The following is a 24,695-nucleotide window of genomic DNA, read 5'->3' as shown; positions in this document are numbered from 1 at the left end:
TTAGAACATAATTGCCTGTTTTGACAGCTAGGGCCTGCTGCAGCGTGATGTGTTTAGGTTATTATATTGAATTACTTTAAATCGTTGTTAAGAAGAACTCACTCTAAGGGCAAGAGTAGGTTAAGACAAAATGGAACCTTCCTGATAAGAATCATCCATGCAGTATCGGCGTCCCAGTTTCCAAACATTTCATAGGGCTGCGAGTTTCAATATTTGTTTAATGACAAATGACAAACACTGCACACACGTCGAGGCAGTCGCCTGATGCCAGGCCTGATACCTAAGTAAGGCAACTTTTAAAAATAAGCTTACATTTAAACTTTTTCTTTTTAAATGGATCTAGAGTCAGCCCATACCAACACCCCGTAACAACACCAAAGAGCAGGGCCGGCTTTAGAGCTGTTGGCTGCGGGTGCGACAATTCTTTTTGGAGCCCCCCCCCCCATGTCCACCTCCTCGGATTCCCTATCGACCCCCGGGCAAAAGTGCCCCTCATCTCTCCATAGCCCCTCTCTCACATACATTTCATTTGTTTTAAAGCACTGGCAAAGGCAGGCTTAACTGTTAAGAATGTACATCCACCCAAACAAACATGTTTCAGCAGCATTAGGAATAGATAATGAAAGACTGGGGGAAAAACAGAGGGTCCTGAACTATTTTACGCCGTTTGCATGCAGCTCTTTGATTACAGTTTGTAACAGTCACTGTTCTATATTAGGGTTGTATCTTATGAACTGCTGTAGCAAAAGGACCACTCAACTATTCACACAAAATACAGACCTGTGATCTGCACGTACATGTTCTTTGCAGCAGGCATATTAACCCTCTGCGCTACTTTATGGCGAGTCAAAACTGCCAGTAGACAAAACTCTGATCTCTCTCTCTAGTAGGAACATTCATCACAAGAGTTATTTTGACATTTTTGTTGCTGCCTGAAAACTGAGCACAAGGAACTCTGCTGCATGTGTTTTTAAATTGTAAGTTATTGCAAAGCACAGCGCCCCCTCCCTCAGGTCAATAAATAATAAGCCCACCTCTCCATGGCAGAGCCCAGCGTGGCTGCACCAGTTGCACTGCCCTAAGGCCGGCCCTGCTGAGGAGGGAATAACATATTATTTCCTGGCAATGTAGTCAGCAAAGTGCAGACAGTACGTCAGCAAGAAGCATGACCTCCCGGACTCCCACAAAGATAGCAGTGCAGGCCTCTTGGAGACTGGTCCTGATCTAGTTATATTACTGGAAAGGTTTCTTCTGATTCAGTGCAGTACCAAGTTTGCAGCCAAAGTGGGTGCAGGTTGAGACCCTGAACATTCCCTCACAACCGCACATATCAGATGGACCAGTGAAAGCTCCCTCACAACCTCTTAGTACAGTGGTTCTTAACCTTTTGACTTCTGTGGTCCCTCACTTAATCTTTACTGGAACCTGGGGGGCCCCCACAGAATCATTTATGAAATCCAGGAACCCCCAATGAGTCATTACTAGAAGCCAGGGAGCCGTTCTAATCATTTTTGATGATTTGAACTGCAAAAAAAGACACTAAAAATGCAGAAACAAGCATTCATCAAACAAATACACATATGAAATATTCACAAACAAATATAAAAAAATAATTTTTTACATTTTGATGAAGGTTGGAGCGTTTCTAAATCCAATTGAGGACACTCATCTTCCGTACTATATTCTGTTTGATGGAACTGCACTGCTCCCATAAATCACTTTGAGGATACTAACTTAGATTTTAGCCTCCAATTTGATATTCCTTCACATTTACAGAACATTTTTAAATGTTAGTTTTTTAATTTTTCTTTCTTATATTATGTAGACTTTATTAATCTTTTAATATTATTTCATTTTCTAAGCAGCCGTGGACCCGCTGAGTAGGCTTTGCCGACCATAGATTAAAAACCAGTGTCTTAGAAGTTTAGGGTCATAGAAAGCTCTCACACCTCTTCAAGGACTGAGGCCAGAATTAGCTGTCTCCCAACTGCTTCAGCGATTGGGGTCAGAGAAAGCTCTCTTGCAAAGGCTCAGAGAACAGGAACCAAAGAAAGGTTCCCCACAGCCGCTCAGAAGGGAGGGACCAGAGAAAGCTCTTTCACAGACGCTTAGAGAAAGGGACTAGAGATAATTGGAAAGCTAGGAGGAGATGGGCAGCACACCCTTATCGTTATATACACGGCCAATGTAAAAGCCTTAGACCCATGAAATCAATTTCTCATGTACTTATTTTCTTTCAACACCAATTCTTCTTAAATATAATCCATAAATTCAAACACAAAAGCACAGTCAATAATGGTTGATATCTTCTTATGTTTTTCTTTTATTATTCTTTTTTTCTCTCTTTATAGTATTCAATCCAGACAAGAACTTCTAATTGTGATAACAAAGGGACTAGAGATAACTCTCAATCGCTCAGAGGAGATGGGGCAGAGAAAGCTCTTTCAAGTCTACTCAAGACTGTTGACCGGAAATGCATTGCAAAAGCAGCTTGTACACAGGGGTGAACGCTCTGCCACATCTGCTCAGAATAGGGTGAAAGGTTGTGGAGGAGAAGTTGTTGATGAGAACATAAGTATTGGAAAAAGCTCTCTGACAGATGCCCATAACGAGAAGAAGGATCTAAGAAAATCTGGTCATCACAGTATGAAAGAATCAAGGGGCCTCATTTATGAAAAGTGACGCATCGCTGTGTGAAAACAGCGATGCGTCACTTTTCACTGCGCACTCCTTGTGACACCAATGATGCCTCATATTTACAGTATGACGCATCATAGCGCAAGGGGTTACAGATACGTCAGTATTTCTGATGTATCTGTATGGCGCAAAAGTGACGCATTGCTGGAGTGTGTCACAAAAGTGACGCAACTCCAGCAATGTGTCCTTTCACATGGGGCAAGCCCCATGTGAAAGGGCCTGCGCCAGTCTTACGCCTGCTGTGAGGCAGGCGTAAGAAATTGACGCATTTGTGTACTAGAAGTGGTGCAGTGAAATCTTATAGATTTCACTGCGTCACTTCTATGACCCTTTCTTGCGTCAGAATGCCCCCCCTGCATAGATTATACCTGGCGTAGGTATAATGTAGCGCAGGGGTTTACAAAGTGACGCATCTACCTAGATGCGTCACTTTGTAAATATGGTGCAACAAGGCCCCTTATTTACGTTGCTGGTGCGTCACAAAAAGGACGCACCGGCGGTGTAAAAGTGACGCACGGCCTCATAAATGAGGCCCTAGGTGTATGGGAAGGTTTGAGGAACCAACCAGTGTTCACCACAACAATAGACCATAAGGTAGATTTTCTCATTTTGACCAACACCGAGATGCAAGTTGAAGACCGAGGATAGACCCGACTCTTCTTTGGAGTGTTGCTGGATCCGAAGGCTGTAGCCAGAGGCGGTAGGTGGGTCTTCAGCCTTCTGTGGAATCGCGGAAAGTGTTTGAGCATGAGGTGAAGGGGGAGAGTTACAAAGGCTAGAACATTGTGTATAGCTGTAGATCAGGCGGAATCGAGTCGGAGGGGTGGGCAGTTGGTTCAGGACGATCTATCCTAGGGGGGTGGATTTTAGTGTAAGGTGTCAGTTCCCCTTAGGGGGTTTCTTGGCTCAGAAAGGTAATCTGTGAGCAACCATCTGCAGCAAGGATATCCAGATGCTTCGGTTTGCCTCCCATGCCCACTGCCCCTCTGTCGCCCTTCTCAGTCCCACTAGCCTGGCACCAGATATCCTACTAGATAAACACATGAAGAAAATGCCAGGATTACTAGAAATGAAACTTGAAGTGTGTATCAACCATCTCAAGAATCTGACGCACAAGGAGACAAAGGAAGTGGATAAAGAATGTAAACATATCTGACGCAATGACATCACTTCTGTGTACAAGATGGAGGAATGTGAGCAAAGTATCATTTTTCACTTTCTAACATTAGACAGACACAATTCATTCTAAACAACTTGCAGGATGACTCAATGAATAAAAAAAAAACAGCTCATGACGTGTACTGAGCTGCAGGTCACATGTTTGAATTTCGGATAACTCACTGTCTCATCTTTCCAAGAAGGAGTGCTATTAAACCGAGCAATACTACTAAGTGAATAGTAGCACCTTGGAGAGCTTAGAAACGGTAGGAGTGTATGAAGCACTATAGGAAAGCAAGAAATAACTTTTTATTTTAAATAGGCTCAAACTTTGGGGCTAAAGATTTGCTACACTTGTGTAACCCTCTTCAGAGTTCCAGGTGCTACACATGGTATAACAACCTTCGGAGTTACAGGGCCTTTCAAAGCCTTTCAGCACAGTCTCATCTCCAACTGCATCTTCGAGTGGGGAGCCTATCAAGCATCTCCCCAGTTTCTCAGTAAACCCATCCACCTCTGTAGGATGAGTGTTTAGAGCTTGTTTTCGTGAGAAGGCACAGGGTACACATGATAGGTTGTATAAATATGCAGAAGTGTGACAATAGTTATCTCATTCCCACTGTGTAGAAAACCACTAGTTCTCATTATTTCTCACTTCATGCCCAAGTGGTAGTTCGAACATATGTTTTTACTTATAGGGATATCAGTCCATTTAGGGCAACTCCTGGAAACTTTGTGAGTGGACAAACATTTGTCTGATACACCATTCTGACGGGTTAAAAACACAATTAGCATATTTATGGTCATAAAATATCCACTACTTATACAAATGTGAAACTCCTTATGATTTGATGCAGATCACAATTTCAGTCAGGGAGCTGCAATATGTTGAGAATGTAGATATGTGGCTCCCAACCATCCGATTCAAATTTCAAACTGGACTATCAAAGGCAGCACGCTCCATATGCTGCACGAAATGTAACCCTGGCGAAAATCTCTTATTTTAAGTACAGTGTATGATCCAAGTTCAAAGTCCTTCACCCACTATGTCAGTCAGTCATCCTTCTGACACAAATGTTAACCGGAGAACAAGCAGTCGTGGGGAGTCAGAAATCACACACAAATCAACAGTAGAGCGAAATTAGTTTTTGTCATGCAGAGTTCTATTTGAAAAGGTAAAACAAATAGTGCTCGGAAACAAAACATATCGATCATGTTGATTCATACATCAGGAAATTATATCAATATACAAACATTCAAGTTGACACAAAGTATATATAAGAGCCTTGATATTGTACAGACACTGAAGTTGACGACACGTGTTTTGCAGACTTGTGTCCGCTTCTTCAGGGCATAATGAATTCTAGGGAAGTGTAATCAGTTGAACAGTCACTTACAAAAACAAATATCTACTTCTCTCAGGTTTTGTCAGGCGATGTGATACAAACCTGCAAGGCATCATTCAATGTCACTGGTTCATAAATCAAGAGCTCCTGGTGAAGGTCAATCACTTCTAATTCAAAGTCTCATCAGAATGAGACGTGGAGCCACACACTAAAACCCCTTGGGGGCATATTACCAACAAATAGCGATATTTATCGCTAAGTAGGGTTAGCGCAATATTTTTATCGCCGCGCATCACCGGTTTTTATCGCTGAGATAACTTGCTATTAGCAAGGTTTATCTCAAAAGCGATAAAAATCAGGTGAAATGCGTAAATATCGCTTAGAATACAGTGATATTCACGAATTAGCGACGAAATGCTCTTAGCCATGTTATCCACCTCCCATTGGATAACATGGCTAAGAACTAGTCTGAGCAGGCGTTGGTTTTTGGCGATAGCGAGAATATTTCCATCGCTACGCCTGCCTTGCTAATAGGCGATAGCGACGTTAGCGACTGCTTTCAGTCGCTAACAGGTTGTATACGTCCACTTTGTATGTCATTAGCGATAACTATCGCTGGCATGCAAAGCGGGCCCCAAACCGCTCGCTATCGCCTAAAAGCTGTCAGTACCATCAGTTAGTGACAGCTTGCTAATAGAGCGATAAAATTATCGTCGCTTAGCGGCCAAAAACGGCCGCTAAACCGGCGGTAATTGCCTATCGCCACCCTTGGTAATATGCCCCTTGGTTACTGAAAACCCGCATTCATCCAACGTGGAGTTACAGTAAGGGTCCAGCCTTAGGTGAGGTAAATCATTCGTCCAAAGCAACACAATCCCAGTATCTCCAAGCTATGTCACAATGCTACAAAAGCTTCCACATCAAACCTACCCCTGTTTTTAGTGATACCAGTGAAGTCAGATGCTACTTTGCAGGTTCGAATAACATCGCCTGCCAAAACCTGAGAGAAGTAGATATTCGTTTTTGTAAGAGACTGTTCAACTGATGATACTTCCTTTGAATTTCTTATGCCCTGAAGAAGCGGATACAAGTCTGCGAAACACGTGTCAGCAACTTCAGTGGCTGTACAATATCAAGGCTATTAAACTTAGTGTCAACTTTAATGTTTGTATATTGATATAATTTCATGATTTATGAATCAACATGAAAAATATGTTTTGTTTCTGAAGGCAACTTTAATATCTGTACAAAATCAAAGATCTTATATATATATATACTGTGGCAGCTTTAATGTTTAGATACTGATCTAATGTCATGATGAATGAATCGACTTGATCAATATGTTTTGTTTCTGAGAACGATTTGTTTTACCTTTTCAAATATAATTCTGTATGACAAAAAATAATTTTGCTCTTCAGTTGATTTGTGTGCAATTTCTGACTCCCCACGACTCCTTGAAAATCTCTCCTGACATGACACATGTCAATTTGTTCAAACATGTTTACATGACTAGATCAAAGAGAAGCAAGTAGCTGACAGGGTTCAAACCCCCAATTCCACTCTGTATTTACATTCACCTACTGACTGATGTCTGTTATAGGCGCACAGACCACACACTTTGCCGGGGCAGCAGAAATGAGAGGTAAAGGGTCACTCACTCTCTCTGCAGGATGCATAGGGCGCCCCAGTTGTTCTGAGCCCTAGGAGCAGATGGGCTCCAAGAATGTGTTGTTTCCTCTGCAAGCCGAGAACTTTAGCACCATTGTATATAAAGACGAGCCAGCTGGGATTCGCTTGCAGATTTTGTTTGCAGCGTGGGGCACTGGCCTACCTTCCTCGGTAGTCAGAACATAAAACCATCACGTACGTTTCACAAACTAAAAGGATATTTTTGTAATTAACGATGTTTTCATTAATACTCAGAAAGGGATTTCGACACACACAGTGTATATATTTTTAGCCAAATACTGTTTTATTAACACTTGCATCTCCCAGAGACCATTCCCTACAACATGAGCTTCTAGAGTGCATTATCACTGAGATAGTTGCCCTTCATTCTTTTAATGCACCCTTGCCTAGGGCTCTGCTGGCACAACGTGGGCGGCAGATAATTATCACATAATAATGCTGTCTAGAATATTTAAGTCTATATTGTTTGCCTATATTCTTTCTATTAAAAAACTTCATTTAAAGATGACGCGCCTCATTTATGAGGCCGTGCGTCACTTTTACGCCGCCGGTGCGTCACTTTTTGTGACGCACCAGCAGCGTAAAAAATTTACATTGTTGCACCATATTTACAAAGTGACGCATCTAGGTAGATGCGTCACTTTGTAAACCCCTGCGCTACATTATACCTTTGCCAGGTATAATGTATGCAGGACGGCGTTGAGGCAAGAAAGGGTCATAGAAGTGACGCAGTGAAATCTATAAGATTTCACTGCGCCACTTCTAGGACGCATATGCGTCAATTTCTTACGCCTACCTCACAGCAGGCGTAAGATTGATGGAGGCCCTTTCACATGGGGCTTGTCCCATGTGAAAGAACACATTGCTGGAGTTGCGTCACTTTTGTGACACACTCCAGCAATGCGTCACTTTTGCGCCATACAGATACATCAGAAATACTGACGTATCTGTAACTCCTTGCGCAATGATGCGTCATACTGTAAATATGACGCATCATTGGTGTCGCAAGGAGGGCGCAATGAAAAGTGACGCATCGCTGTTTTTCACGCAGCGGTGCGTCACTTTTCATAAATGGGGCCCGTCATATGAAGGAGTGTACAAAAAACATTATTTTCTCAGGCATTAATGCAGACAGGTGTTTGGGTATCATTTTGAGAACATACTCATACACATCTTCTAGGCTTCCTCACATGGTTACTTTTTCAAGGAGATGATCACTAGTGATAGAATGGCATATATATCGACCCGCTGGCCATATGCAGTCACATGTCAGCTAGTACTGGGGTTTCGTCTGTAACCAGTCAATATCATTATATGTTGTCCTGGTTAGGGGGAAGGACCGAGCCGGCTGTGAGAAGCAGCTGTTTGGAGGGGAGCAGATGCGTCACTGAGGATTGTCTCTTTACTTGCGATTGGGTCAGGAGACCGGGGTCCACAACTTCTCACATTGGGCTAGCTGATCTCTTCCATTGCGTAGATAAGCCAGACTTTAGTCCCCCCAAAACCCATATTTGGAAGGTCAGGGGTTCTCCATTTGTGACCTCGCAAACGTTTGGAAAAATAAAAACATTTCTCCCTAGTAACACCTGCCTAAAAGAGGCGACTTTTTTTGGGGGCTCATCCTAACATTGTTAGTAGATAGGGCTTTGCGTCAAAAACCGCGGGTGAGACTGTCCACCAGGCGCAACGCCCATTGGGCTCAAAGTGCTTCAGCCCCCCCTGTCGTGTGTCAGCCCGGGCTGAGACAGTTTCCCAGGCTGGTTACCGTCTTATTGCAGCCGCACCCGTTTACTTGACAGGTCTTTAAAAGACCATTTACTTATTAACGAAGCTTTGTTATGTTTTCACTTCTTATTAGAACCCCTGTATCTCCACTCTGCCTATTGCTGTAAGAAATAGCCCCCCCCCCGAAATTTCTATTAGCCCCCCCTCCAATTGTTTCTCTAGTTGTGCCTCTGATGTCCATGTACCACCCAGGGAACACCACCTTCATGCAAAGTAATGCATAGTAGCAAAAAGTAATTCAAAGGAGCACAAAGTAATGCATAGTAGCAAAACGCACTGCTATGCATTACTTTCAGGCATCTTGAAAGCAGTTCCCAAATAAACATTTTGTGCCATTTTGCATCACACTTGTCATGCAAACCAGATGTAAAATATTAGGTAATCTGCCTCAGAGATTTTTAAGTAAAAATATAAGTGTGTCTAGTGGCAGCTGACTGTCTGAATATTTGTGATGTCTTTGATAAAGGATATGACACCCCTCCAAGGACTCCTTGCTGCACTCGCATGTACAGCACGAGAAGGTATGATTCCACTTTGTAGTGTTCCCTCCATCACATGGATGACCTGCCAAACATCGCTTTCAGTCTCAAGCATGAGGACCACCGTAACTTTCCATTCCATGCATTTTCTTTATATTGTGTGCTAGTCGAGGATTTGGTGCAGTGGCGTAACGAAACTTGAGGGGGCCTCCCCTGCAAACTACATGGAGGGGGCCCCCTCACATCCTCCGTGCCAGTCTAGAGCTCTCAGGCCAGCGACCCGCCATACTGCAGGGGATGCGGGGCGATCGTTACGCCACTATCACCAATCCAGCCGTTATAAGTAACACTGGATGGTGGAGTTAAAGGTTGGGCTTAGTCTGCCAGCAGGCTATCATAGGTGGTGGTCCATTCATTACAGGGTCCCTGCCATCAGTAGGCCGGGGAAGTTTGCCCAAGTTTAGGTGGGTTTCCTGATGCAGACTCCTGTCATGATATACAACATCGGGTCCACTCATCGTTCAGTTTTGACAAAAGTGCATCCACTGCTCCTTCTCGTTTCAATTTTAAAGCATTAGACAATGCGACAATGCAGTATTTCAAAAGCAGATGTAACTACAAAGAGCACATTTTGATAATACATTTTTATTAGTAGACAAAAGCAATCTTAAGAGGCATTGCATAGCTTCATACACACTGTGACCCCAATTCCATCAGTCTCTCTCTCTCTCTCTCTCTCTCTCTCTCTCTCTCTCTCTCTCTCTCTCTCTCTCTCTCTCTCTCTCTCTCTCTCAGTCAGTCAGTCTCTCTCTCTCTCTCTCAGTCAGTCAGTCTATCCCTCTCTGTCATTCAGTCTCTCTCAGTCAGTCAGTCTCTCTCAGTCAGTCAGTCTGTCAGTCAGTCAGTCTGTCAGTCTCTCTCTCTCTCTGTCAGTCAGTCGTTCTCTCTCTCTCTGTCAGTCAGTCGGTCTCTCTCTCTCTGTCAGTCTCTCTATCTCTCTCTTTCTGTCAGTCTGTCAGTCAGTCAGTCTCTCTCAGTCAAACAGTCTCTCTCTCTCAGTCAGTCAGTCTATCTCTGTCATTCAGTCTCAGTCAGTCAGTCTCTCTCAGTCAGCCTGTCAGTCAGTCAGTCTCTCTCTCTCTCTATCAGTCTGTCAGTCAGTCGGTCTCTCTCTCTCTGTCAGTCCCTCTCTCTGTCAGTCTCTCTCTGTCAGTCTCTCTCTCTCAGTCAGTCTCTCTTCCTGTCAGTCCCTCTGTCTGCCAGTCTCTCTCTCTCTCTGTCAGTCTCTCTATCTCTCTCTTTCTGTCAGTCTCTCTAAGTCAGTCAGTCTCTCTCTCAGTAAGTCTCTCTGTTTCTGCCAGTCAGTCTCTCTCAGTCAGTCTCTCTCTCTGTCAGAGTCCCAGTCTCTCTCTCTCTCTGTTAGAGTCCCAGTCTCTCTCTCTTTCTCTCTCTGTCAGTCTCTCTCTGTCAGTCAGTCTCTCTGTGTCAGTCTGTCTCTGTCAGTCAGTCTCTCTCAGTCAGTCTCTCTCTCAGTCAGTCTCTCTCTCAATCAGTCTCTCTCAGTCAGTCAGTCTCTCTCTCTTAGTCAGTCATTCTCTCTCTGTCAGTCAGTCTCTCTCAGTCAGTCTCTCTCTCAATCAGTCTCTCTCTTAGTCAGTCATTCTCTCTCTCTGACAGTCTCTCTCTCTGTCAGTCAGTCTCTCTCTCTCTGTCAATCAGTCTCTCTCTGTGAGTCTCTCTCTCTCTCAGTCAGTCTCTCTCTCTCTTGGTCAGTCTCTCTTTCTCTGTCAGTCTCTCAGTCTCTCTCTCTCTGTCAGTCTCTGTCGGTCAGTCTCTCTCTCAGTCAGTCTCTCTCTCTCTCTGTCAGTCTCTCTCTCAGCCAGTCATTCTCTTAGTCTCTCTCTCTCTCTCTTAGTCTCTCTCTCCCAGTCAGTCAGTCTCTCTCAGCCAGTCATTCTCTCCCTACCCCAGTCATTCTCTCTCTCTCTCTCTCTCTGTCAGTATCTCTCCCAGTCAGTCTCTCTCTAAGTCAGTCAGTCTCTCTCGCAGTCAATCAGTCTATCTCACTCAGTCAGGCAGTCTCTGTCAGTCAGTCAGTCTCTCTCTGTGTCAGTCAGTTTCACTCTCAATCAGTCACTCTCTCTGTCAGCCAGTCTCTCTCTCTCTCTCTCTCTCTCTCTCTCTCTCTCTCTCTCTCTCTCTCTCTCTCTCTCTCTCTCTCTCTCTCAGTCAGTTTCTCAGCCAGTCAGTCTCTCGGTCAGTCAGTATTCAGACTCTGAGTCAGTCAGTCTCTACTTTCTCTCCACTGTCTCTTTCTCTCCATTCTCTCTCTCAACTCTGTCCTCTCTCTCTCCACTGTCTCTCTCTCCACTCTCTCTCCACTGTCTCTCTCTCCACTGTCTCTCTCTCCACTGTCTCTCTCTCCACTTTCTCTCTCTCTACTCTCTCTCCACTCTATCAATCTCTCTCTCTCCACTCTCTTTCCACTGTCTCCCTCCACTGTCTCCCTCCACTCTCTCTCCACTCTCTATCTCCCTTCTCTCTCTCTACTCCCCTGTCTCTCCACTGTCTCTCTCTCCACTGTCTATCTCTCCACTCTCTCTCTCTCCTCTCTCTCTCTCTCTCCACTCTCTCTCTCCACTCTCTCTCTGCTCTCTCTCCACTCTCTCTCCACTCTCTCTCCGCTCTCTCTCCACTCTCTCTCCACTCTCTATCTCTTCTCTCTTTCTCTTCTCTCTCTCTAATCTCTCTCCCCACTCTCTCCACTCTTTCTCTCCACTCTCTCTCCACTCTCTCCACTCTCTCTCTCTCTCCACTCTCTCTCTCTCTCCACTCTCTCTCTCTCCACTCTCTCTCTCCACTCTCTCTCTCCACTCTCTCTCTCTCCACTCTCTCTCTCTCTCTCCACTCTCTCTCCACTCTCTCTCTCCACTCCCTCTCTCTCTCACTCTCTCCACTGTCTCTCCACGCTCTCTCCACTCTCTTGCTCTCCACTGTCTATCTCCACTCTCTCTCCACTCTCTCTCTCTCTACTCTCTCCACTCTCTCTCTCCACTGTCTCTCTCCACTGTCTCTCTCTACTGTCTCTCCACTGTCTCTACTCTCTCTCCACTCTCTCTCACTCTCTCACTCTCTCCCTCCACTCTCTCTCTCTCTACTCTCTCCACTCTCTCTCTCCACTCTCTCTCTCCACTGTCTCTCTCTACTGTCTCTCCACTGTCTCTACTCTCTCTCCACTCTCTCTCTCACTCTCTCTCTCCACTCTCTCTCCACTCTCTCCCTCCACTCTCTCCACACTCTCTCTCTCCACTCTCTCTCTCCACTCTCTCTCCACTGTCTCCCTCCACTCTCTCTCTCCACTCTCTCTCCACTCTCTCCCTCCACTCTCTCCACCCTCTCTCTACTCTCTCTCTCTCCACTCTCTCTCTCCACTCTCTCTCCACTGTCTCCCTCCACTCTCTCTCTCCATTCTCTCTCCACTCTCTTTCCACTCTCGCTCCACTGTCTCCCTCCACTCTCTCTCTCCACTCTCTCCACTCTCTCCCTCCACTCTCTCCACACTCTCTCTACTCTCTCTCTCTCTCCACTCTCTCTCTCCACGCTCTCTCCACTGTCTCCCTCCACTCTCTCTCTCCATTCTCTCTCCACTCTCTTTCCACTCTCGCTCCACTGTCTCTCTCTCCACTCTCTCTCTCCACCCTCTCTGTCTACTATCTCTCCCTCTACTCTCTCTCTCTCTCCACTGTCTCTCTCCACTCTCTCTCCACTGTCTCTCTCTCCACTGTCTCTCTCTCCACTCTCTCCCACTCTCTCTCACAAAGTAGTGTGTGTTGTGTGCGTCCGCAGAAATGTTTCCAGGGGGGGGGGGGCACATTTTTAACTTCATCACCATCCACCTTGCACCCTTCTCCCCTCTGCCTTGCACCCTTCTCGCCCTCCCCCTTGCACCCTTCTCCCCCTCCCCCTTGCATCCTTCTCCCCCTCCGCCTTGCACCTTTTTCTACCTTGCACAATTCTCCCCTCTGCCTTGCACCATTCTCCCCTCTGCCTTGCACCATTCTCCCCTCTGCCTTGCACCCTTCTCCCCTCTGCCTTGCACCCTTCTCCCCTCTGCCTTGCACCCTTCTCAGCCACCCCTTTGCACCCTTCCCACTCAATGGAGGGGGCTGCCACCTGGAACAATGGCACCATTTCAAAAGCATGATGGACTAGGGCCGGCCCTGACTGGGCCCACACCAGACACACTGGTGATCCAGGGGGGGGGGCAACTGCCCCCCCTTTACCACACCTGCGGACGCCCACATGGTGCGTTCTAACAAGAGTGATTACCTGAGGACACCATTTTGCTGCCTCATCCCTTCTCATATGAACATTGCCCTGGAGAATGCTGTCTCTGGGGCCCTGACCCCATCCTTGTCTCTTCTCAGAGGAGCAGAGCCCTGTGGGGAATGCTCACTCTGGGGCCCCCACCCCCATCCTTTTTCCCTTTTTCCAGCCGGGCTCTGACTGAAGAGAAACAATGTAACTTGTTACATTGTTTCTCTTCAGTCCACGGGCGAGGCTCAGAGCAGGCTGCAGACAGCCTGCGCCTGCTTTAGAGGGAGAGAGGCTTGCTTTAGCGCAAGCCTCTCTCGCAGCTCTCACTGAAGAGCTGAGGGGGCCTCCTTCCTTTACTGAAGAGAGTGGGACTCCCCTCACCGCGGGGGCTGCGGGGGCGTTTGTTACGCCCCTGTCAGACATTAGTAGGTTCTCCATCCTCATGGTGTTTCTGCTTGCACCTTCCTGAAATTTAGCCAATCATGCCCAATGGAGTAGTTGTTTCAGCCTATGTAGATCTCTTGGTCCCGGCAGAAATTCTAATGCACATCGGTGTCTTGTCTTCAAGGGGATATTACCAAATAATTGATAAAGCTGAGTGGTTACCCTCCTCCCATTGTAGATACCGCCTATCTGTTGTGCCTGGTATAAAATCTGGATTGTGTACAATCGGCCTCAGAGGGCATGGGTGGGTGGTTATCTGACCAGTTATTGCTGCTTTGTTCCAGTAGGCTAACGTGATTTTAGTAGACAGTATGAGGGACCACAAATGGACTATCAGAGGCACCCTGAATACTTCTTGTTCCAGCCCCCACCTGGGTCTATTGCAAGCCAGGAAAGACCAAGCCAAGGCAGGTGCATCTACCAGTGTCTGGGACTCCCAAAGCACCACCCTGGGACGTCTTAAAAAGTCATGATTTGACCACTTATGGTGTTTTATTATTCCAAATAAACACCCATGGTTTCTTTTCAATAGATTTTATAATTTCTGCAGGAAGCAGGAGTGGGAGGGCTCTAGCTAGGTAAAGTAGGTGAGGTATGACGTTCATTTTTAGGTTGCAGCCTACTAGACAGCTGTCTGGTTTGGTAAAGACATCTTGGGGACATTTAGAAAGCTGATCTAGGAATCCATTCTGCCTGCTACTTGACATTGGCTTTGTGGTTTGTAACTCACATTTTCTGGCTTTCTATTTACTGGCTTTATTTGCTTTAGGGTGTCCAGCTCGAGTAAACCCGCCCGCTGCCCAAACCTTGTTTACTGAGGCTTCTGGAGCAACAGAGACTGAGGGAAATAATTAATTAATTAATACGTTTATTGCAAGACTAATTAAAATCATTGTAACTCTTCAGCCAGTACTATCCTGATATAACTGCGCATAATATTGTATACTGCCAAAGAACCGAAAGTTCCGTAATCTAAAAAAAGATAAGAAATGTTTTCAAAGAGTGTATTGTGGGTTTCTCATACGAATTGTTCATTGAAGATGTGAAAATAATGGCAGGCTAAAAACCTTCTGTATGTGTTTAAAAAGAAGGCAACTTCAATCAGCAGCACAGATCCATATACAGTATGAGGCCTCAGTCCTATGACAGTGTTTTGTAAAAAAAGCTTTACATGTAAGTTAAAAATGATCAAAGCATTATGTTCAACAGTTCTATTAAAAAAAGGAGCAAAATACAACGACCAGCGTGTCGAAACCTTGTGCAAAAGAGTAGGTCAAAATGCGAGGACAGATAGTTATTAGAATCAAAGCTTGTCTATTGGTCTCCTTGACAGTGGTGGCTGGTGACATTTGAAAGTGGTGGGCGTAAACATTTTGTCATAGTGCACCGTGGCCAGCGAGCAAGCCCGAACATATTAAGGGGGGTAATTTTGAAAAAACAGTGGGTAAATGGTGCATTTTCAATCAAATTTGAGAAGCAAGATGGTTAATAGAGCAATTGTGACCCTTCTCCGGTCGAAAGTCCTGACTCCTTCCTCCGGTTTGGTAATCTCCTCATACCCCTCCCACCTTTGTTGGGATCTTACGTCCACCCACCCCGTGGTAAGCAACACTTTCCAGTTTATAGTTACTACGCACCTCCTGTAAAACAGTCCCCACCCTGAGAACAGTGCAACTACATAATCCCTGCCCTACACCTCGCCAAATGGGCTTTGTCCCCTTCTTGTCTTTCTGGTAAATCACCTTCGAATTCAGAGCCTGCTGTTTGAGCGCTTAAGTCATAGGGCACATATATCAAGGAGCACACGTCATAGAACACATACATCTGGAAGCATTTATCTCATGGAACATATATGCGGTCATGTCTTGGGAACACATATCTCAGGGAGAATATGTCCCAGCCTGTTCATGCGTTTCTACTCTCCACTATGACTCTTTATTTACTGTGTTCCTCCGCGGATGTCCAAAGAGCACCTCAGCAATTGCAGACCCCTAATCCCTACGCCCTTTTTTGTTCTCCGTGCTTCACTCCCACCATTCACCCCAACACATCCTGCTCTCAGACCAGGCTGGGGCTGCTGCTGGGCAGACACGCTCGGTGTCTGTGGCCTGCACACCACGTCTCAGGCTCCCTGCCTTATTAACACTGAAGACCTTGTCCCCTGAGTGCCGGTGAGACTGTGTTGTTCCCCGACATTTACATCCTGTGCCAACGCTGTTTTGGTGGCCTGACCTGGCACCCCGAGGACATCTGGGTGTGAGCAAATAAAAGTCCCATTCAGGAGCCCCAGAAAAGCAGGTGAAGAACATTTCAACACAGTTTTTAATTTTCAGGAATGACGGGGAGGCGGGGCAATGGGAGGGGGAGAGAAAGGGTAGATTAAGGAGGTGCTTGTAGCAAACCTCACTTTCCTGCATCTTGAGGAACTCGGACAAAGGGAACGTAGGCCTACACATCTCAAAGTGGCAGAAAGAGAGAAGGTGTGGTGGAAAGAAGGCGGGGAGCGGAGGAGAACGGGCCTCATAGGTGGTGTAGAGAACGGGGGGGGGAGAGGGGGCTTAGGAGGATGAAGAGTGAATTAGAGAGAGAGGAGGTAGAGGAGAAGGCAGGAGAGGGCGGGGAACAAGACAGACACCAATGACAGTTTACACAAAGAAGAGAATGAGACTAAAGCAGTAGTTGAAGTGGGCGGGAACGGCAGGGCACGGCGTGCCCCTACTTCTTTAATTCTGTAGATTCCGTTCCCCTACTTTTTTATTATGAACATGCGTCCCTGGACGTCAGAAATATTCTATTCGTGGACGGGCGGGGAGGGGAGCAGAGAAGGAAAAGGTCTCTGTCTCTTACTTCCTGCCCAGACAAGACAAGGAAGGTGTCCGCTTCTGCTCTGCTGCTGGCAGCTGCCCCCTCTTTCTTACTACTATTCCCTCTCGTTCTGTCTAACTCCTTCTCACTTTTTCGAAAATCATGAATCAAGAAATGGTTCTCACCATCTCTTCCTGTCGTCCATTTGTACCCCTGTGAAATGGATGCAAAAAAGAAAACCACTTTTGCTGGAAATGCCGTTTTGACATTTTTCTATTCCAAAGGGCAGCCTCGGAAATAAAATGTTCAAACTCTGAAAAAAAATTAAATAAAGCAAGATGGAGTGTTCTTAAAGTGGCCAGATAATTTTTTTCAAACCCCAACACATTAGCGCCACTTTACAGAGTTTTCCAGTAAAGCGCTACTTTTGTTTTCTTGTCTTTCTTTGAACAGCATTGTTTTCCTCCAGTACCTCCTACCTGGAGGTACTGCAATACCTGGTTGATGGGTGGATTGGAAAACGAAATGTGTACGGCGTGTTTGTGTTCACAAATGTGGTATTTTGAAACCATACTGCTTTCGTTTTGTAAGCATATAAGGAGTGGACATTGAAATGGGTCCTTTCTGGGCCCTGTAGTTATGTCCTTTACTTTTCAAGCAAAAATACTTGCTGATTTCTGAATAATGACTGTAAAAGCGTTAAGTTCACCATGTTCCTGCTTACATTTTACATGCTTTATTAAATCTTTCATTCCTTATGAGTGTTTGCTTTTTCCAGGATTTTGTTACCTTTTCTTTTAGGCAGCATATTGCTCTTGCCTAGTGTGTAATTTGAATTGAGTCACATCCAGTTACTTATAGCAGGTCAAATTGGATTGTAGCTGAAGGCAGTATGAGTTTCTCTCAGTGGGGCAGTATGGTGTTCGGTGAGAGAGCAGATGTAGCACTGGGGGCAGAGCTGCTAAATTTAGACCTGGGGAACCAGGTTCAGCCTTCATGAACAGTCCCCCAGACCACTCTCCAGAGGGAGCACATTCCCATGCCAGACCTTAGAAGGCATCAGAAAAGCCCTGGTGTGTTAGTACCAGCAAGTGGACCCTAGCAGTGGCAAGTGTGGGTTCACCTTGAAGGCTTGCCCACCACAATCCATACTGAAGTTCACCTCCAGTCTTGCGGGCAGGCCTACGAAGTAGCAGACCCTAGAGCAACAGTGACTCTGTCACTGAGGTCACAGGACCCCTGAGAAGAGCTGGCTCTAGGGCGGTGCGACTGGTGTGACTGCAACAGCCGCTGACTTTGAGTGTGGGCGTCGTATATTATGGTTTTAAAAGCACTTGCTGCCTCCTTCCTGACCGCCAGCTATTTTCTGAAATAATAAAAATGTCATGATAACTCTGATGAATAAACTTCTTCCCAGAGCGAGATCGGAGATTTGTCTAGTGGAAGTTTTGACTCATGGAAAGATAGCGCGGAGGGTTAATGTGCCTGCTGCAAAGAAAATGTACCAGGCCCATCACAAAGTACACATATTGCAAATAGGTCAGTGGGTTACTGCTTTTGTCAGTGAGATCCTTTTGCTACTTGTAAGTTAAAACCTTAACAAAGAACAGTGAGCTATTAACTTTCATCTAAGAGCTGCATACAAACTGCAAGGTATAAACTAGAGCATTATGTTTTTTTCCCTAAGCCTTCGATTATCCTAATGTTGCAAAAAGTGTTATTTTTTATACAAATCAATAATGATTTTTAAAGAGAACCCCCAATCATGGTATTAAGTTTTAAATTCTGAGTTTGTGTTTCTCCAGGCCAATCACTATTAAACTATTCTGTCTACTAGTATGGTTATCATGTGACTCCTACACCTTGTAGTCCTTTGTCTTATGTAAAATTTCCTATACAGTCATTTACATACATAAAATTGATTGTCTCTGTGTATATTGCTGACGACAGAAACTCCATGGCTCGGAAACATATGGCTCGTGCTTCCACTTTTAAGCATTTTTGGGACATTCTGTGATTAAAATAAATTCACAAAGTGGAATATGTTTCTAATGTCATAAATTCTTTATTTAGTTCAAAAAAGGGATTCTTTCTTCATAAAAACAAACTGTAGCCGGTGCCGGCTACAGTTTGTTTTTATGAAGAAAGAATCCCTTTTTTGAACTAAATAAAGAATTTATCACCTTTCCACTGAAGACTCATCATTTACCAGGACTCTATGAATGGAATACTGAGATGCAACATTGTTCACTATAACTTGCTACAATGTATAACAATAGATTATTTCCACTTTGTTAAGTAGTGCTGGACATTTCTTTGATTTATGATTGTTTGAGACTTGTTAGTCTTAGGGAGATCGAGGGGTTTTGGATCTCCAGTCCCTAGCACCTTAAATTCTGTAAATATAAAATTGACACTAGTGGATAAGTGCAATTGCCTATAGCCCCAAACGCCTGTGTTCAGTGTGTATAAAATGTTTCTAATGTCAATAGCTCATATTAATCGTTAAATAATCATGTGTATCCATTGGTTGAATTACATAACATAATAAGCTGTAACTGGTCAGTGAAATGCCACACAAATACTAAAGATTGGTATGTTTTGCGCATCCTGGCCACACCTCTAACTCCGCCCATTGATCCAATCCTCAGGTTATTCCCGCCCTCTGATTCTCCGCCCACAGTTCCCCTACTTTTTTTCCCCACTTCGACCACTGGAATAAAGACCTTCAATGCCGACCTCCCATGCTTCAGGCACCATTGCATTTTCTCGCCAGTTATAGGACTGTCTTCCACATGTGCACCGTGGTGGGCTTACTAGGGGCATACGTTGAAAGAGCACGTGAAGACAATAATGCGCATATGCTGTCAACTTTCAAACATTATTTGGCATGCAGCACTCTCTCAAAAATCTCTTGACAGTGAGTTAGAGGGAAAATGTGCACGGGAAGGGTCATGATTAAGAGTGCCAGATTGCAAGAAAAAGTCCGAAAATCGTCTACTAAGTGGAAGGGAGGCGCTTCAGTAGTAAAAAAAAAAATTTGTATGGGGCACCGAATGCCCTTTCACCGATCCTGTCTATATTTTGTAGGCAAAGTGATTACAACCACACAGCACATTGGGTGAAAAAAACCAACAAAAGGCAGACTTCTCCTTACAAAAGGGCACCACTAACAACACATAATGCATGTATTGTCTGCGGCCTGGAAATATGACACACTCTAATCACAGCGCCTGCGCGTGCGGAATCGGTGCTATTGAGCCCCGAGAGCCTTGTCTGGCTCCAGACCACAAGGAGTTACGGTCACTCGGGGTCTCCAGGTGTGCAACATATTGTCACCATTCTTGTTCTTCCCTAGCGGTACGATATGCCACATATTATACCTGCCCTAAGTAACTAAGCCTTTTCTGCAGGTCACTGATTGGGCATGCTCCCTTGAACCTCCGAATGTCAAATATTTCACATGCCCCTCACCCTATGTGTGGCACAGGATTTCACCTGTCCCTCTAACCTTTCTGCGTGTCACTGGTTTTCCCCGTCCCCCTCACCTCTCTGCATGCCACTAACTTTCAGTGCCCTCATCGCCCTTCTGCACATGCCTGATTTTACCTGACCCCCCTCCTTCTGTGAGTCACTGATTTCCGAAGCCCTCATCGCCCCAGTATGTGTGGTTTGTCATCCCCAGTCTCCATGTTGTTTTTTAGGTCGAGGACCTAAAGGCTGCACTTGCGCAGTCTTTGGTCGGAGATTTAATGATTTTTAGACGGGGCTTGGAACCCGCCTCTCTCCTCCACCTCTTTTCCATTGGCTGGCTTCCTAAACGGAAGCCAGCCATTGGAGGAGAGGGGCGTCACTCTAATGAAGCCCCGTCTCTTTCGGATTCGGGGGCGTGTTTTTGGTGTTCTTTCGCCCTGTGATGTCACCCGTCACTCAGAACGCCAAAACACGCCCCCGAATCCGAAATTTGCAGACGTTTGCGGCCGCCATTGTTGCCCGGATCAGCCTCGCTGGTAAGTTTCTTTTGCCCCTGATTGTGCCGTTTTTCTTGTTCCTTTTCACTCCCCAGCCAACAGGTAAACCCATGCTCCTACCACAGTAGCCACAATAATATTTAGAGAGGTATTCAATAAAAAATATTACAGAGTGCTGGCGAAGAATAGATGATGCACGACTCGAAGGAGAGAGTGTTTGGATATTCCTCAAAGCGCTGTCAGAAGACACCAGCTGCACAGCCTCCGGTAGCGGCGGGCATGCCAATCACAGCGGCCTCCGTTTACAGCACGATTAGCGAGCCTCACCCCCTCTCTGTATCATCGCTCCTAAATCTCCCTCGTGTTTTGTTTCCTCTCCGTGCTGTCCTCGGGTCTGTAAACTGACATCTTTTTGTTTCAAAAGTTGTCACACTTTGACACAATAATGGCCGCAGGGCTGTTGTCTGTCCTTTCAAGTGCGATGGGGAACTATGTGTGCGCTATAAAGGCTGCAAGATAACGAAATGTGGTCTTGGTGCGGGGGTTGTGTGTCTAGGGGCGCGTGGGCTGTGCGTGCCGGTGTCTGTGCGCGCGGTGTGTGTCTGCGCACACGCAAGATGTGCATAGCAAAGTCCCTTTCTGTTCAGAGACGTGCATAATTAGAAAGAATGTTTCCCCTCCACTCGGCGCTTCATGAAAGTACATCAGCTGCCCCCTTCGGCTCCCTTTTCTATGAATTCATGATAAATGGCACCTGCATACCCGACTGTTTCTGCTGCAATCTCACACTTTAGGCGGGTGCGAACGATAAATCAGCCGGGTGCGAGACAGTGCAGATGTGCCTGGAAAGTCAAGAGAGACACTGGTGCAGGTTTCATTAAGACCAAGTCTGGAGCGCAGCGATGTCAGGGGAGTGCCAGGGCGGCTCCTGCAGAGGGTGCTAGATTGGCATTGAAAGGAGCCCCGGGGGTCCCATTGCCACTTTACTCTTGCAATGCAAGGCTTGGGCGTGCCTTTAAATGGGACAGCAGGTGCAGAGGCCCTGGGGCCGCGGGACCCAAGGGTCCCATCGCACCACAGCTGTGGCTGACTTTAACCTTCCAGCCAGGCGCCTGGGCAGCTCGTGGTCTGTGGTTGCACGGGGGCCCAGGGCACTTTTCTACACCAATAGGTGGACTTTTCATGAGAAACACAATCCAGGAGCACATCGCCTTTTTATTTGCTGCCCAGCTGTATAACACAAACCAAAACATCACAGAGAAGCCCTTCCAGCTGTTCCATCACGTAGACCACCTGGACTCCTCCAACAGCTTTTCCGTCACCAATGCCTGTAAGTAGAGGTTCTATCCTGCAAAGGCGGCGTGTTGTAGAGCGAGCTGGCTGGACCCTATGGGTTCCACGCACGCCAACCCGTGGGTGGGTGCAGCTAAGCCAGCGGCAGCTGTATTCTCTGCCCCCACATAGTTTGTATTAGAGTGTTTCACACCCACACACCTGCATTCACCCCTACAGTATGTGGGCCATCCATGTGCCAAGTTTGTGTGGTTTGCTGATGTTACTTCACCTACTTCTGCATGTCTGGAGTTAGTGATGTGCTAAAGGTTAAAGTAAAGATCAAGAGTTTGGGGTTTTCATTCGGTCTAGACAAATATAGAAGAGAGGGTTGATTGGAACTGGATCCTGAGGTTGGAAGAGGGGAGCAATTTACTTCTGCCAGTGTTGCAGTTAGGTGTTGTGGCAACCCCTGATCCCGCCAGCCTTACGCTATCAGGCACTTGATGAAAGAGCTCCATTAAAGAATATGGACTGCACCCAGGTCCGCCTTTTCCACTCTTGTTCTCCAAGTCAAGGTTTAGACCGCTTACTTTCACAGTGCCTCTGCCACCCTGTTTGTGCTGTTTTTCTTGCCTCTGCCACCCTGTTTGTGCCGTTTTTCTTGCCTCTGCCACCCTGTTTGTGCCGTTTTTCTTGCCTCTGCCACCCTGTTTGCGCTCGTTTTCTTGCCTTCTGCCCCCTGATTGCGCTTGTTTTTCTTGCCTTCTGCCCCCTGATTGCACTCGTTTTTCTTGCCTTCTGCTCCCTGATCGCACTCGTTTTTCTTGCCTCTGCTCCCCTGATTGTGCCATTTTTCTTGCCTCTGCCAACCTGTTTGTGCGGTTTTTCTTGCCTCTGCCACCCTGTTTGTGCCGTTTTTGTTGCCTCTGCCACCCTGTTTGTGCCGCTTTTCTTGCCTCTGCCACCCTGTTTGTGCTGTTTTTCTTGCCTCTGCCACCCTGCTTGTGCCGTTTTTCTTGCCTCTGACACCCTGTTTGTGCTCGTTTTCTTGCCTTCTGCCCCCTGATTGCACTCGTTTTTCTTGCCTTCTGCCCCCTGATTGCACTTGTTTTTCTTGCCTTCTGCCCCCTGATTGCACTTGTTTTTCTTGCCTTCTGCTCCTGATTGCACTCTTTTTTCTTGCCTCTGCTCCCCTGATCGTGCCATTTTTCTTACCTCTGCCAACCTGTTTGTGTCGTTTTTCTTGCCTCTGCCACCCTGTTTGTGCCATTTTTCTTGCCTCTGCCCCCTGATTGTGCTTGTTTTCTTGCCTTCTGCCACACTGTTTGCGCTCATTTTCTTGCCTTCTGCTCCTGATTGCACTCTTTTTTCTTGCCTCTGCTCCCCTGATTGTGCCATTTTTCTTACCTCTGCCAACCTGTTTGTGTCGTTTTTCTTGCCTCTGCCACCCTGTTTGTGCCATTTTTCTTGCCTCTGCCCCCTGATTGCGCTCGTTTTTCTTGCCTTCTGCCCCGATTGCACTCGTTTTTCTTGCCTTCTGCCCCCTGATTGCACTCATTTTTCTTGCCTCTGCTCCCCTGATTGTGCCATTTTTCTTGCCTCTTCCAACCTGTTTGTGCCGTTTTTCTTGCCTCTGCCACCCTGTTTGTGCCGTTTTTCTTGCCTCTGCCACCCTGTTTGTGCCGCTTTTCTTGCCTCTGCCACCCTGTTTGTGCCATTTTTCTTGCCTCTGCCACCCTGCGTGTGCCGTTTTTCTTGCCTCTGACACCCTGTTTGTGCTCGTTTTCTTGCCTTCTGCCCCCTGATTGCACTCGTTTTTCCTGCCTTCTGCCCCCGATTGCACTTGTTTTTCTTTCCTTCTGTCCCCTGATTGCACTCGTTTTTCTTGCCTTCTGCCCCTGATTGCACTCTTTTTTCTTGCCTCTACTCCCCTGATTGTGCCATTTTTCTTGCCTCTGCCAACCTGTTTGTGCCGTTTTTCTTGCCTCTGCCACCCTGTTTGTGCCATTTTTCTTGCCTCTGCCCCCCTGATTGTGCTCGTTTTCTTGACTTCTGCCCCCTGATTGCACTCGTTTTTCTTGCCTTTTGCCCCCTGATTGCACTAGTTTTTCTTGTTTTCTCTGTTACTCAGGAGTGCATCTTCTGTGGCCCTCCACTGCCCGAGAGAGCAGAGGGTAGGGGGGCAAGCCCGTGCCTTGGGCATCCATAGCTACCCCGTGTGTGCTGACAGAGATGGGTGGTTGTCCTGCATAGAGGGATTTTTTGAGAAACGTTGTGTTTACGTGAATTTAAAAGACTTGCCGGGAATAGGACTATTGATTTGGGGGCATGATGAGCATTGAGCAGGCCAGGGTTTAATACCTATTATTAAGCCCTATATTATTAGTCATATCACACAGAATGTTTTAGTAGATGTCTGACAGCCCGTGCGGGCCCACCGGACTTTTGTCATCCTGTTTCCTCTGCTCCGCAAGCCATGGTGGAGTTGGTAAACGACCTCATGCAGCTGCAGGCCGTGGGTGCGTGGAGGGACCTGACGACCAGCGACCAGCTGCGGGCCGCCACCATGCTGCTCGACACCGTGGAGGAAGGGGCCTTCGTGCTGGCGGAAATAGGTCTGGAGAACACAGACAACCACCGTGAGTACCACTTTCGTCCCCTTTTAGAGTCACACAGCACGACGGAGGGCACAAGCACACTCTTGCCTGGCAAAACTTAAACTATATTGT

Source organism: Lissotriton helveticus, chromosome 1_1, assembly GCF_964261635.1.
Source record: "Lissotriton helveticus chromosome 1_1, aLisHel1.1, whole genome shotgun sequence".
Taxonomy (NCBI): Eukaryota; Metazoa; Chordata; class Amphibia; order Caudata; family Salamandridae; genus Lissotriton; species Lissotriton helveticus.
The sequence above is the reverse complement of the archived record's forward strand: the minus strand, read 5'-3'. Positions refer to the sequence as shown.